Source organism: Lygodium microphyllum, chromosome 23, assembly GCF_053477565.2.
Source record: "Lygodium microphyllum isolate KBCC chromosome 23, Lygodium_microphyllum_v1.1.10, whole genome shotgun sequence".
Lineage (NCBI taxonomy): Eukaryota > Viridiplantae > Streptophyta > Polypodiopsida > Schizaeales > Lygodiaceae > Lygodium > Lygodium microphyllum.
The window spans coordinates 587,300-602,591 of NC_141157.1; positions in this window are offsets into that span (position 1 = coordinate 587,300).

Sequence of the window (15,292 nt, forward strand, 5' to 3'; positions counted from 1 at the left end):
ATGGTGTCTGGCGTGACAGAATCTTCAAAGAGCATGCGGACTACCTCTGTCAACAACTCAGCAGACCAAGCCCCACTCCAGCCATCCTCTGGAAAAGGTAAATCCATCGTGGAAAGCTTCATATAGAAGACCAACTTCTGTAAGTGGTAGTGGACAAAGAAAGAATGGTCTGGTAGGACATAGTCCTGAAATTGCTCAAAGGTAGACCATAATAAGTCCATTCTGGACTGCAATCTTTCCACTTTGTCTTGGAATAAAGGGCACAAAGTAGCCTGTCGCTGTAATGCAGCCAAGTCCTGCTGTGAAAGAGAGGGAATTAATGGAACAGGAGGGCTTGGAGGAACAGAGCGGGACTTTGCAAGCTGATCTTGCAACTGCTGGATTTGGGAGGCTTGGTTGGCCACTGTGTCATTAGCCATTTGTAAAGCTGAAAGCTTGTCATCTAATTGAACTTGGAATTCTTTTGCTTCACTGGACATCCTCTCCGTCTCTGCGGAAAGGTTAGTAACCTGTGACTGAGCCTCGAATAACTGGGTTTTTAATGAAGAAATCTCCTCACGTTGGGTGGCAACCAGTTGGGTTTGCTGTTCCATTTGCTTGAATAGATCTGCTAGGGTATCCTTAGTAGATGCTAATTCAGAGGTTGCCTTATCCAACTGGTCTTTGGACTGCATGAGCTCCTCATAGAAAGATGCGTACAGCTGTTGAACACAGGCTGTCACTGATAACTCAATGGAACTTTGAATATCCGTGCAGAGGAAAGGAATGGCATCTCCGGAAACGAGACTGTTTAAGGAAGGAACTGATATATCCAAGGATCCTTCTCTATGTGCCCTGAATAGGTTATTGCAAGTGAGAAACCCAGGGAGGTCACTGCCAGAAGTAGCAGGGATAGGCACTGAGGGAAGTACAGCAGGGGCTTTATCCGCTACCCTCTTCAAGCGTTTGCGCTGTATGACCAGGGGAGGCGGAGAATCATCATCCTCAATGTCAATAGGTGCTGACTCTTCTGAAGGTGGAGGAGGAGGTACTGGATCTGATGGAGGAGGTGGAGGCACAGTCTTCTGTAAACCTGAATAGGTCAAGAAGGCAGACAAATAGGATCCATAGGTAACATTGGTAACATTACCCCTCGTGACTTTAACAAAATGCTGATCCATCTTAGTAAGGAGGTAAGTGCTCCAATCAATGGCAACTCCTTTTAGCACCATCCTGGAAGCTGTGAAAAGCTCTTTGGACAAATAGTGGGATGGCGTTTTGGCAGGCATGAACCGGTCCTGAAGGAACTGGCACATGGTCTTCCAGACGGGATCAGTGATCATAGAAAACGAAACTCCTGAAGAGTTTATCACTTTCTTAACATCAAGGACCTCCCTTGTCTGCTTCTGCAACAGTTTGAGAATCTCTTCATTAGAGAAGAGCTGTCGAGTGGTCACGAAAGGTTCCCCTTTAGAGGGTAAGGACAAAGCCTTCCCTAAGCCTCGAGACGTCAATGTCATAGACATGCCTTGGACTACTCCTGTCTTCTTGCTGTAAGAGGCCAGGAACTCATCACAGACGGACGGATCCTCTGGAAGCAATGGAAAAGGAGTGGCCACAAAAGCAGCAAGTCCTGCCTTCGTGAGGGGCTCAAAAGTAAGTAGGGACGAGTAATCCCTACTAACTAATGGGACGTACTGGATAGGGGGAGGAGCATGAGAAGGCGCCATTCAGATGGTTACACACACACCACAAACACAGACAATCAAGGTGAATGCCTGCAAAGCAACAGACAAAAACCAAGGATAAGAGGATTACCAAATAAAACGTGACACGACCTACTAACCCCAAGCAAACCACATCCTAGAAAAAATTTGACATGACCTCGAGACAAATGCGACCGAAAGCTTCATGCGATGCATCAAACAAACACCCTGAACCCCGTATCAGGCAATAAAAGAAAAAAACTACATACCGTACCCGTAATCGTAACTAAGACAGGAAACCAAAACCATACCATAGCCAACACATATCAATACGACATCTATGATAGAACCAAGACTGGACCATGGAAAACATCACTAAGAACGGCGTATACCCATCCCACGAAACGTTTCATTAAAAAGGGGATTAAGTGCAGTGAGGGGGGAGTTAGTTAATGAAGGGTGGATTTTAATCAATTATTAAAAATGGGTGAATTTTTATTAGGTGATAAACCTTAATAAGAAAACGGCGGTTCCTTATTATAAATTAGTTACCAATTATTAGGTTAAACCGGTGCAGTTACACGAGTCCCGGACTTCGATTCCCGACTGGGTCTCTAAATGCAATTCATTGATTATAATTAAGGTGATGTGGAGCGCTTTTTTGCCAGCGCGTGCTCATGTGACGGCTGGTTCTTTTTAATTAAAAATTTTAGAGTGCCTCTGTAGCGCACGTAGCGCGTGCTAAGTGAACGGCTGGTTGATTTTAATTAAAAAAAGGATGTGTGTTGAGCGCGAATGCGCGTGGAAACGGTGGGTGAATTAAAGAGTTGATTTTAACAATTAATTGTGATTAAGGGGGAAAAGAAATAAATAAATAACAGAAAATAAATACCTGGCAGGGTGTGTATGAAATGCAGGAATGCGCACGGAAGAGTCCCAGGAGAGGAAAAGCAAAAATCACTGATGAAACAACAATGAACACCTTAGCAGATGTGTTAATTGGATTGATGTTGGGTTTTTATTTTTATTTATTTAATTTGATTTTGAGGTGTGATTTTTTATGTTGGAATAAATGGAAAATGAGTAAGGGAGGTGAGGGGAATTTTTTAGAAGGTTTTTAGAAATTTTTAGAATTTTTTACAATTTTTTAAATGATTTTTCCTATTTTTTTGGCAATTTATGGGTAATTTAGGAAAGATGGATTTTTCTAAAATTATAGGAAAGGCAATTCCTAGCAGACAAAGGTCCAAAAATGGGCAACTGGCAGAAGGAATTTTTAGAATTTTTTTTTGAAATTTTTTTATGAAAAAATTAATTTAGTGATTAATTAAGTCACATTGATCACATAAATCACATAAGTCAATGAGACATAAGTCACATTAGTCAGGTTAGTAGGGGTAAGTCAGGTTAGTCGTCCTAAGTCTAGTCAGGTTGGTTAACCTAAGTCTAGTCTGGTTAGTCAGGTAAGTCTACCTAGGTCAGTCAAGTAAGTCTACCTAGGTTAGTCAAGTAAGTCTACCTAGGTCAGTCAAGTAAGGCTACCTAGGTTAGTTAAGTTAGGTTAGGTTAAAACAACTAAGTTAGGTTAGTTAACCTAAGTTAAATTAACTAAATTAGGGTTAGTTAACCTAAGTTAAATTAGTGGTTAATGATACTAAGGTTAGTTCCTAACCTTAGGTGGTGGAGGAGAAGAGGAGAAGGAGTGGTGGGAGACGGCGGCGAGGAGGCGGCTGGGAGCAGCACAGTGGCGGGCGCAGGCGGAAGGGCGACCAGGCGATCCGGCGATCCAACGGCGACGGCGGCGCGGCGAACGCGACGACAGCGGGCGGTCGTGGCGCGAACGGCGGCGGCGCGGCTGGGCTCGGGGGCGACGAGGGCGCTGCAGGCGCTGCCTGGGGGGCGCTGCGGGCGCGGCCGACGACAAGGATGGTGGGCGCGGCGGCAAGGGTGGTGGGGAGGGGGAAGAGGAGAGGAAGATGGGTGGAGGAGGGAGGGAGGAGAAAAGAAGGAGGGAGGAGGAGGAGGGAAGTAGGGAGGAAGGAGGTTGGGGGGAGGGAGGAGAAAAGACGCAGAGAGGAGAAGGAGGAGAGGAAGAGAAGAAGAGTGGGAGGAGAAGGAGAAAAAGAGAGAGGAGGTGGAGATGGAAGAAGAAGGGAGAGGGAGAAGAGAGAAGGAAGAAGGGAGAGAGAGGAGAGAAGGGAGATGATGGAGGAGGGAGAGGAACGCACAGAGAGGGAGAGAGAGAGAGAGAAGCAAGAAAAAGAGAGAGGAGAGAGGAGAAGGCGGTTGAGAGGCGGGGGGGAAAGGTGGCCGTTGGTGAAAAATTTTTCTATTAATTTTTTTTCATCTTTTTTTTTTTTTTTTTTTTTTTTTATAAAGGAGGTAAGGGCAATGGGCGGGGGGTAAGATGGATGGGCAGGGGCAATGGCGGACGTATCCCCGTCCCGCGCACGTGCGCGGGGCGGGGTAAAAAAATTTGCCGTGACGGGATTGAAACGACGCTGGGATGACGGTACGGGGTACGCGGACACGACCGGGGCGCGTGGAGACGCGTTAAATCAAAAACGGGCACGTTCACGCGCAAAAGGGGCGCGCGAATACACGTAAAAATAAAGAAAAATTAATAACTCCCATTCCGGATGTCAAAACGGAAGACCGTAAAAACGAAAAGTGGGCAGGACGACAGGGGGGAAACATTAAAAATACGGGACGGGGGTTCCGGGAGGGGTAAAGGGCGTTCACGTGCAAAAAACACAAAAAACGAACCAAAAACGCAATTGAAAAATTAATATCGAAAGATCCGTGCATCGGAATGAAGTGCAGAAAAAAGGAAAACTAGGCAGAAAGATGTGCCCAACAATTCTATTTCGTCAAAACATAATTCCGACTAAGGTAAGACGCGTTCACATGGGAAAAACCCAAAAAATAAACCCGAAAATGGGATCGGAAATTAATATCGGACAAACCGTTCACCGGAATGACATGGAGTAAGAAGGAAAAATGTCCGAAGAAAGGAGTGGCACAGGGTTATCACATTAAACCGCAGTTCCGGCGGAAATAGGAGGGGTTCACATGTGAAAAACTCCAAAAATACTCCCAAAAAGTCATTTAAAAATTAATAAGTAAAAATCCGAACGTCGAAAAAGGGTGGAGAAAAAAGGAAAAAGGTAGGGGAAGGCATAGCGGACACGACTGTCAAATCAAATTGGAAGTCCGATGCCAATAGGGCAAGTTCACATAGAAAAATGTCAAAAATACGCACGAAAAAGGCTTAAAAACCCGGAAAATTAAGAACGGACAAACCGTGTATCAGAATGATGTGGAATAAAAGGAAAAAATGTCAGGGGAAAAGATTTGGTCAGGGCTATGAGGTCAAATCACGGTTCTGAAGCAAGAAAAGCGCGTTCATATGGAAAACCGGCTAAATTGCGGAAAATGCGTCAAAAATTAATAACTCAAAAACCGTGCACCGGAACAGGGGTAGGTAAAAAGGAAAAATGGTCAGTTCAACAGGAGGAACAGGGCTATGAGGTTGGATTTGGACTTTGGTGAACGTAGGATGCATTCACAGGACAGGACCGCAAAATCAGGGAATGAAGGAAAACTGCAAAGGAACAGCCCCAAGGGTGGGTGGAACATAACCGGGTGGGTGGGAAGGGACCCCAGGAAGGTAAAAGCAAGTCAAGGCATTCATGCATGAGCAAGATAAGGCATATGCAGAGGGGTATGCAACATAGACGCGCAGGGACGCATCCCCACACTTAAGACCTTAACGGATAGGGTTAACCGAGCAACAGGGACCTAGGACCACGCCACAGACCATCCACTAACTTCCCCACACTTAAAACATGACCGTCACTAAGAAACAGAAATGGGAGGGTTAGAAAAACTTGGCCCATTTCGTCAAAAATCAAGGTTGAATGTCGACGGCACGTCCAATGTTGTTGTCGGCGCTAGAGGGACCAAGGCATCTTCTTGGCACACGTTCGTCATGGCAGGGACCACGCGGCAGCACCCAGGGAGGTAACTAATGGAAGGAATCGTAAGAAATTCGTTGTCGATGAGGGATATTGCACTCAACTCACAGTCACTCAATTTGAAATGAAAGAACAGTCACTCGCCCCATGACTAATATCACTCGAGGAAGAATGATTAAAACCCATATCTCATACCCGGGTGAGGAATCGACAAGGGGAATTGGTGTAGAAAGAGTATGCCAGGGTGCACAGTTGATGGTGCATTAGTGCGTCCAACCCATCTGGCATAAGTGCAAGGAGGAAGGCAAGGGAGCCTTATGGTGCAGTGTACAGAACAGAGTGATGTGTTTTGTGTTGATGGTAAAGACCCATCCCGTGGGTGCATAGGGAAACGGGAACATACCTGACTCCAAGTGTCGTAACGTCCCTCAATCTCACCTCTCGGTATTTGATTGAAGAAACTCCAGTCACACTCAACCCACCCTCTGTCTCACGCTCTGTTTGATAGATACAGAAGGGCAACCTTTTCCTGAAACCCATTGATGTAATCCTCACAGTCACTTGTGCAAAGGTTGTATGCCTTGTGCGCATTTGATGGTGCAACTGTGCATCCCGCCCGGTGCCGGCATACGGTGCGAGAATGAAGGCCAGGGAGCCTTATAGTGCAGTGCACAGAAACAAATTGTGCTTTGTGCATTGAGAGGCCCATCCCGTGCGTGCAACACTTCATTCACACTTCTCACCTCTCATTCGATTTGAAGGGAAAAGACTGGTCTCTCGCCCCACCCTCTGTCTCACTCTCTGTTGATAGATACAGGAGGGCAGCCCATACTCACTTCCCCATCCGGTTAGGATGAAAGCTCACATCACTCAAGGGGTTGTCGATGAAGATCGCGTCATCAGTTGTTGAGGAGGCGTACCCAGGGAGGTAGCCATCAAATTCGAACATTGTGTTGGATAGGAATATGTCGTCTGCTGGAGGACAGTTAGTCACTTTTGCAAAGAGACCCATGACACAGCGTACCAAGGGAGGCAGCGTCGGAATTGGATCCTAGGAATATCAATCAAAGAATCCGCTTTCTGGACTGCTGGGTGTTACCACCTTTTCCACAGCCAGCTTCTCGCCCAAGGGTGTTTACCACCTTTTCTTGGAACGAGGCCCGCTATGACAGGGAATTGCTTCCTTTTCTCTCATTACAGATTTGTTTATTTGTTTTTTTTCTCTTTTTCTTCTTTGTTTTTTTTTTTTTTTTTCTTATTTTCCCCTATTCCCGAGGGTGTTTCCACCTTTTCTCGAAGAAGAGGTCGGCATGACAGGGACCTAAGTCCTTTTCTCCCATAACCGATATGTTTGGTTTTGGTCTCTTTTTTTTTTCTTTTTCTCTTTTCTTCAAATTGAACAAGGGAATGGTGGAAAGACCATGTGTCAGAACCCACCTCGCCACTGATGCTGGTGGAAAATAGAGGATAAGAAATCAAGGCTGGAAGGGGGATTTGAGGGGACAGAGGGTTGCGTCCACTTCATCAGGAGTGATTGAAGAACGGCTATCAGAAGTAACATCATAAGAAGTACAGTGCCGCGCCAACGAGGGAAAGGATCAAGTGTCCGTAATTGTCAAGATCCCCAAGGAGGGAAGTACTTCTTCAGGCGATATCCATTGATCAGAAAGGGATCATCAGAGGCATCAACGGTCTGCACTTGAACAGAACCATTAGGGTTGACTGCAAGTACCTTATAGGGGCCCATCCACCGCTGTTGGAGCTTGCCAGGAAACTTGCCAAATCGTGAATCATAGGCTAGGACCAAATCACCTTCTTTGAACTCCTTGTGCTTGATGAAGCTGTCATGGTAAGCCTTACGTCGGGCTTGCGTGGCTTCCATGCACTGTAGAGCCATCCTGCGAATTTCGTCCAAACATTCCAAGTGCAGGAGACGGCGTTGCAGTGAATCGTCATCCCCCAAACGCTCTTTGATAGCCACTCTCAACGAGGGTAGCTCCAGTTCAACAGGGAAAACTGCTTCTGTACCATACACCAACTGGAAAGGTGTTTGTCCCGTTGCTGCTTTATGGGAGGTTCTGTATGCCCAGAGGGCCTCTGTAAGTCGATCATCCCAATCACGACGATGTGCGGCAATTGTTCTTGTCAGAATCGAGCAAAGGATGCGATTGGTGACTTCGACTTGGCCGTTGGCTCTGGGGTAATAAGGAGTGGACTTGCGATGGCGGATCTTATACAACTCTGTCAACTCTTCCATGACTTTGTTGAGGAAATGCGTGCCTCTGTCACTTACCAGCTCTAAGGGACTGCCAAAACGGGTGATGATATTCTCGTACATGAACAGGGCCACGCTGTTACCATCGTCCCGCTTGAGGGCTTTAGCTTCACACCACTTTGTGACATAATCCGTACATACGAGGATGTATCTGTTCTGTTTCCTTCTGGTAGGAGGATCGATCGGACCTACGAAGTCAATGCCCCACTTCTCAAACGGCTTCAACGGAAGGATAGGGTGTAGTGGCATGGCACTTGTCTTTGTAGGCTTCCCCATTCTTTGACAAGCATCACATCTTTTACAGTAATCATAGGAATCTTTGTGAATGGTAGGCCACCAATATCCTGCTAGCAGAGCCTTCCTGGCCGTAGCTTCTCCTGCAAAGTGACCTCCACATGGCTCATCGTGGCAAGCCTTCAGAACGATCCCAATCTCATTTCCTGCAACACATCTTCTGAGCACTTCATCTTTGCCTTTCTTGTACAGTGCACCACCTAGCAGGGTGTATGGGGCTGATTCTAGCATGAGCTTCTTCCTTTCCCGACTAGAAATACCAGGAGGGTACTGTTGGGTTGCCAGTAGATTGGCAATGTCTGCATACCAGGGAGTTACAGTTTCTACCAAGAATAGGGAAGCATCAGGGAGGTCTGGATCATCTTGTTCCTCGTCTACAGTTTGTGGGATACGCGACAGATGATCAGCCAGAACATGGGAACGACCAGGCTTAGTAATCACCTCAAAGTCGAACTCCTGGAATAAAAGGAGCCATCTCATCATTCGTCCTTTCACATCTGCTTTGTTCATTAAGAAGGACAGGGCCTCATGATCCACATAAAATTTAAAGTGAGTAGATAGGAGGTAATGGCGGAACTTCTCCAGGGCAAACACCATTGCCAAGCACTCCAGCTCTGTCACTGTATAGTTTCGTTCCCTATCAGTGACTTTTCGGCTTGCATAATAGATCGGTTGATCCAACTTCGAGGAGCCCTTTTGGCAGAGGACAGCACCTAAGCCTTCAATTGATGCATCAGTGTGTACATGGAACTCTTTCGTCCAATCAGGAGGTTGCAGAATGGGTGCCTCTATCAGACACTGCTTCAGAGTGTGGAAGGCTTTGTCACATTCTTCCGTCCAAGTAAACTCTGCATCTTTCCTTAGGAGCTTATGCAAGGAAGTTGCCTTTGTCGCAAAATGGGCTATGAACCTTCTGTAGTAACCCACATGGCCTAGGAATCCCCTCAACTGTTTGAGGTTGGTAGGTGCTGTCAGAGCTGCAATCTTTTCGATCTTTGCAGGGTCTGTTGATATCCCTTGTGCTGAGACAATGTGGCCCAACAGAACTCCAGAAGAGACCCCAAAGATGCATTTGTCGGGGTTAAGGGAAATCCCATACTCCCGGCATCGGTCAAAGCATTGTTCCAAATGTCCCCAGTGTTCACTGATCAAACTATAGACACAGAAGTCATCCAAATATACCTCAATAAAGTCGTGCAGATGATTTTGAAATGCGGCCATCATGACTCGTTGGAAAGTAGCAGGGGCATTGCAGAGCCCAAATGGCATCACTCGGTAAGCGTAGGTCCCCCATTCTGTGGTGAAGGTTGTTTTGGATTGGTCTTCTTCTGCGATTTGGACTTGATTGTATCCGCTGAATCCATCCAGGAGAGAATAAAGTTCATGTCCTGCCACTGTGTCCAACAGTTGGTCTGTGAAAGGGATAGGAAAGTGATCCTTCTTTGTCTTGGAATTAAGCTTTCGGAAATCCACACATATTCGCAATTTGCCATTCTTCTTGGGTACAACCACGATGGGTGAAACCCATTCACTGTTTGCCACTGGATAGATGAACTCGGCTTCTAGAAGCTTCAGCAGCTCCGCTTTCACCAATGTGGAATAATTCGGGTTCATTCGCCTCTGGCGTTGCCGTACTGGCTTGGCATCAGGCTCCAAGTCAATATGATGTTGACATATTGTGGAATCAATCCCCTTTAGGTCTTTGTAAGACCACGCAAACACGTCCAAATTTTCTTTCAACAAATTGTACAAGGTTAACAACTCCTCTTCTGGGAGAGTGCTACCCACCTTCAAGTGGCGTTCAGTGCCTTCTGCATCCACAAAGGTTAACTGCCTTTCACCTTCTACTTCACGGATGAAGGTCCCGCGGACTGTTTCTGGATACAGATCCGACTCCTTCAAGGGAGTGGTATCCTCTTCTGATGTCCCACTAGAACCAACTTCTTCTTTTGGTGGAGACTTAGGTTGCTCCTTAAGATGTTGGAATGGAATTAGAGCCGTTCCGGGTTTGGTTTCAAAATTAATTACCTCGTGGCTTGAAGACTCATCTTCTGAAGATACATCCAGGAACGTCACATAACAGGGACCCTCTGATGCCTGTTGGGTTGGTGGGACTGGTGCTTGTTGGCACGATGCATCATCATCATCTTTGTTTGGCAAAGATGAGTTAGGACGGCATGAGCCACTGCTGAAAGACGGCTTGCTCTTCTTTATCCATTTCTTATAATGGTTTTGCATATGAGAAGATACATTTACCAAACCAAATGGTACCATTGCCATTCTGTCCCATAGCATGAGCTCATCGGCTTCTGATGCTTCTGGAACTTCTTCCTCAAATGTATCCTCTTCAAGTGGGATAGACTCTTCCATTTCACTTTCATAATCTTCTTCGTCCATATCATATCCATCCTCTTCGGTCTCGGTCTCTGCTTCTGCTTCTGTCTCTGTTGATGCTTCTGCTTCTGTTTCTGCTTCTGTTTCTGCTTCTGTGTCTGCTTCTGTCTCTGTTTCTGCTATGGCCATGTAACAGGGAGAACAGTACATCCATGCTTCTATCTCACTGTCAGAAGTGATTTCAGAAGTCCTTCCTGGTTCAGGCAGGAAGTATTCACCCATTGATAATGGCTTTGCATCTTTTGGAAGTCGGCTTACAGTATCCACTGTTAAAGAATGTGCCATTGTTTTCTTGGGAAGGATCTGTTTGACAGCATCTTCGTCTGCTGATGTTCCATCCGTAGCCTCGTTAGGGGAATCAGAAGATAATTCCAAGGAGGTGGATCCGTGTCCTTTTTGAGAACCATACAGTTTCAGCACCACTTTGTTGGGTCCTCTGCCCAAGGTCAAAGTTCCTTTAAACCAATCCGTCCTTGCTCGGGCTTCAAAAAGCCATGGTCTGCCTAGTAACAGAGGATAGGATGTACCATAAGAGTTTGGCTTCACCACCAGATAGGTTAGCCAATAATCTTTTCCAGCCACTGTAGTCTTCACATATGGGAGAATGCCCAAAGGCTTGATTCTGCTCTGATCCGCCAGTCTGATGAGCCATTGGGTTGGTTGCACACCTTGTAAGCCTAAATCCTTCATCGTCACATCCGTCATAATGTTTACTGATGAACCACCATCAATCAGTGCATTTGCAATGAAGCAGCCTTCTATCCATACGCCAGTCTCTGGGGTACCCGGATCTAAAAAAGCATTAGCCACATCCACTTCTTTTACAGGCTCTGGAACCTTGTTGGACTTTGTCACTGTTGAGGGAGCAATCCTTAAACCACGTCTTTTCGTCAGTATACTTTTGAATCTTTTCCGGCAACTGGGAGACAACATCAATAATTGTCGGAATGTGAGGTTTGGTTTAAAGGTATCTAGATCTCTGACCAGATCGTATTCCTTAATAGGATCCACTGGCTTCTCTAACCGGTTAGGGAATGGGGCAACACCCATTTTCATTTTCCCTCTTTCTTCCAACAAAGGAATTACAGGAGCTTCTTCTGCCACTTGTGGCACTTCCTCCTCTTCTGTATCCTGGACCTCTGGTCCTGCCTCTGTAACTGTCTCTGTAACTCTCTGTGGCTCTGTAGGGCTCTGTACGGCACTGTTAGGCTCTGTTCTGTTCTGTTCTTCTGGTGGAAGATTAAACTTCACTGTTCTGGCAGGAGGATTATTTTCTTTCTGGATAGGTGGTTCCTTCTGCTTTGCACGCGTGATGGCAGCAACTTCCAATTCCACTAAATTGGAGGTAGGCTCTTGGGCCTTGGACGGACTATCAGTAGCACTGTTTTTCACTGGGGCTGGGCTTGGACAGTCTTTTGCAGTGTGGCCTTCTCCTTTGCATCGACTGCATAAGGGCTTGTAATCCACCGACCTTCGAGGATTTGGACAATTTGGTGAGATGTGTCCCTTTTCTCCGCATCTGTAACACTCCACTTCTGATCTCTGACCACCGCCAGACTGTCTTCCTCTGTAACTTTGGGAAGGAAATCTTCTGGGTCCGAAATTAGGACCAAACTCTCTAGGCTTAGGTCCAATATCTTGTGTTGTCATTTTGGATTCCAGCAAGTTAAATCTTGCGTCTTCTTCCTTTCTTCTCCTGTCATGCATCTCCTTCAGGGAGCAAATGTCCTCTGTATGGTTCTTCCGCAAACAATAGGAACAGAAGGCTCCAGGGATAGTTGGTTTCCGTGTACATTCAGTGGCTAAATGGCCTGCTTGATGACACTTACCACACCAAGTATTTGATCGCATCACATCTCTTCCTGCTCCTGCAACGTTGGATATGCTCGCTGTGTTCACTTTCAGCGTCTGTAGTTGCTCTGTAATCACATCCATCAACTCTTTTTTTATGTTTGCAACTGAGTTGGATAAATAATCCTTCAAGCTTTCTCCTCCAGACGTACTGACAGGAGGGTTTTGAGGAGCCTCTGTAATCACTGCATAAACGGGTTGGGCTGGTACAGAGGGGTCTTTGTTCTGGTTCTGATTCAGAGCTCCTGTTTGAACTGTTGGCTGTTGACTCCATTTGGTAGGGTTCCACTGTTGCTGCTGATTTGGCATTGGGGAAATTGGTTGAGACCATGGTTGTTGTGGTTGAACCATCATTTGAGGCATGGATTGTGGCCACTGTGGATTTGGTGCACTGTACTGTGAGACCGGGGGCATCTGTTGGTATGGATAAGGAACAGTCCCTGGGACTGCATTTGGTGGGTACATCATTCCTGGCACCAGAGGAGGTAAGACTCCTCTTCATGTATTCATTGCTAATCTAGCTTCCACTTCATCGTACAGTCTTGCACCTTCTGTTGCAGCTTGCAGGGTGGCTGGTCTTTGTAGCTCCACAAACTTACGGACTTCTGGTTGTAATCCTCTGAGAAACACTCCCTTCTGAATGCCATCATCTAGATTATGGTTAGTCCATCTCTTCAGGATGGATTCCATTCGTGAGACATAGGCTTCCACTCTTTCTCCAGAGGACTGACTTAGGTTCATAAATTCCTCTCTCATCCGCTCTTCAAAACCTTCACGCCTGAATTTAGTGAGGAAGGCCAACTTCAGGTCGTCCCATGTGCCAAAAGTTCCTGCTGCTTGTCTCTCATACCACTGAAACGCCGCGCCCTTGAAAGTGGCGGGGAATATTGCTAACCAATGCTCAGGGGTTCTGGCATTGTTAGCCACACACGCTACCATAAACTCTGCTACATGAAGATCGGGGTCTTCATTGTACTCTCCCTTAAAAACTGGCAATGGGACTACATTTGCTGGTCTGTCATCAATATTTCCAGGACGGATCTGGCTTGGAAGTGGACCTCCAGCAGGAGGAGGAAGGGCTTGATGTGCCATTGGGACTTCTGTAAAGAGTTCCGCAAGGGCGTCCAAGGCGGCTTCTGCTGCTAGCTCGCTCTCGGCTCTGATTCTTGCTTTCTCTCTTCTCACGTACCTCTGAACTCGTTCCAACGCTTGCCTTTTTATTGCGTCATTCATCAGGGGGTTGACTCCACTATGTTGTTAGTGCTCCACAGAGGGTTAACAGAAGGCTTCAGTCTCTGGAGGACTCTCTTGCCAACATTTCTTCTACTTCTTTCCTCTCAACGTCCCTGAATTCTGCTTTCATGCCACTACACAGGGGAAGGTATTCGGTTCTGAAGGTGTCAAAATGCATACGTCTTAGCATTGTGGTAGTGCCATCATCATAGTAATGCCAGCTTCTGATAGTTTCAATAGTGTATGTTGTGAAAAACACTCTGTCTACCAACTTCCAATGGGTTGCTAATTGAACAAACAGAAGATTATCAGTACACCAAGCATCCCATGTATCTTGCTGTTGAGCATCCACGAACAAATTCCAACTCTTTTCCTTCTTGTCTTTGTGAACCTCTACAGACCAAGACTCCTGTAGCTTCTTCACAATTTCCCACTTGATGTTGTCTGGAAACTTCTCAATGAATGCCAAATCTTCCATGGATGGTCATTCTCTCTGTTTTTGCTCTTCAGTTTGTTCCCAAACAATTTGCCACCAAGATGCAAGTTTCTGCTGCTTCAACAGGAAGAGGAAACTGTCCACCATATAGAGCATGCATCATGATGGTGATGTGTTTCCGCCATTGTGGGATGAACTTCTTGTGGAAAGTGGCTTTTATTATGAGAAATTCCAACTCTTCAGTGGAAGAAGGAATTTTACAAACATCCATTGAATTCTTCTCTTCTTGGCAATGCCAATTCCTTCATTTTCAGCCTCTTTTGGTGCTTGTTGATGGCAAGTTTCCCCGGCTGCGCACCAAAAACATGGAGCCCCGAGAGGAACACCAAGGAAAAGGGAATTCTCTTGCAAGAAAATCTATCTTGTAACATCAACAAGCTTGTTTATCATGTTTCATATGATCACAATGAAGAAAAGAACACCAGGCACAACAAATCTTCATGCAGCATCATGTAAATCTCCCACGGTTTTTAATAGAATCGACCATATTCTTCAACATCTTCACAAAATCCATCAATATCACAAAGAAAGCAAAGGAATACACCATCTTTGAATGAAAATACATCACATAGTATTCATCTTCAATATCTTCATAGTCTTCTCTCTCAATCTCTCTTATACAATCACTCTGTTTCAGTAGAATTGGCTATCTCTGACTCTCTCTCACACACTCCATCAATAATACATCATCTCCTCACTACAATCTCTCAAAAATTACTCTCAATAATCACTCTTAGGTCGTGGATACCCCTCCCAATAGGTATGTCTGATATGAAAGGTCACCAGAGCCACTACAGTGTCTCTTCACAGCTCACTACTGTCACTTCACTCTAGTCTTCTCTTGAGTCTTCAGCAGCTACTTCTTCCACTTCCTTCAGCTCTTTTGCACTTGTATTCACCTCTTTCCAAGGCTAGAAAACTTTCCCAAAATCACACATACATTCCACAGAACACTTACAGAACAGTCTACAGAACAGTACCAGAACAGTTACAGTACAGAAACAGAACAGAAGCAGAACAGAAGCAGAAGCTCTACAGAAGACCTACAGAAGGTTACAGAAGGTCATCAAAACCTCATAACTCACTC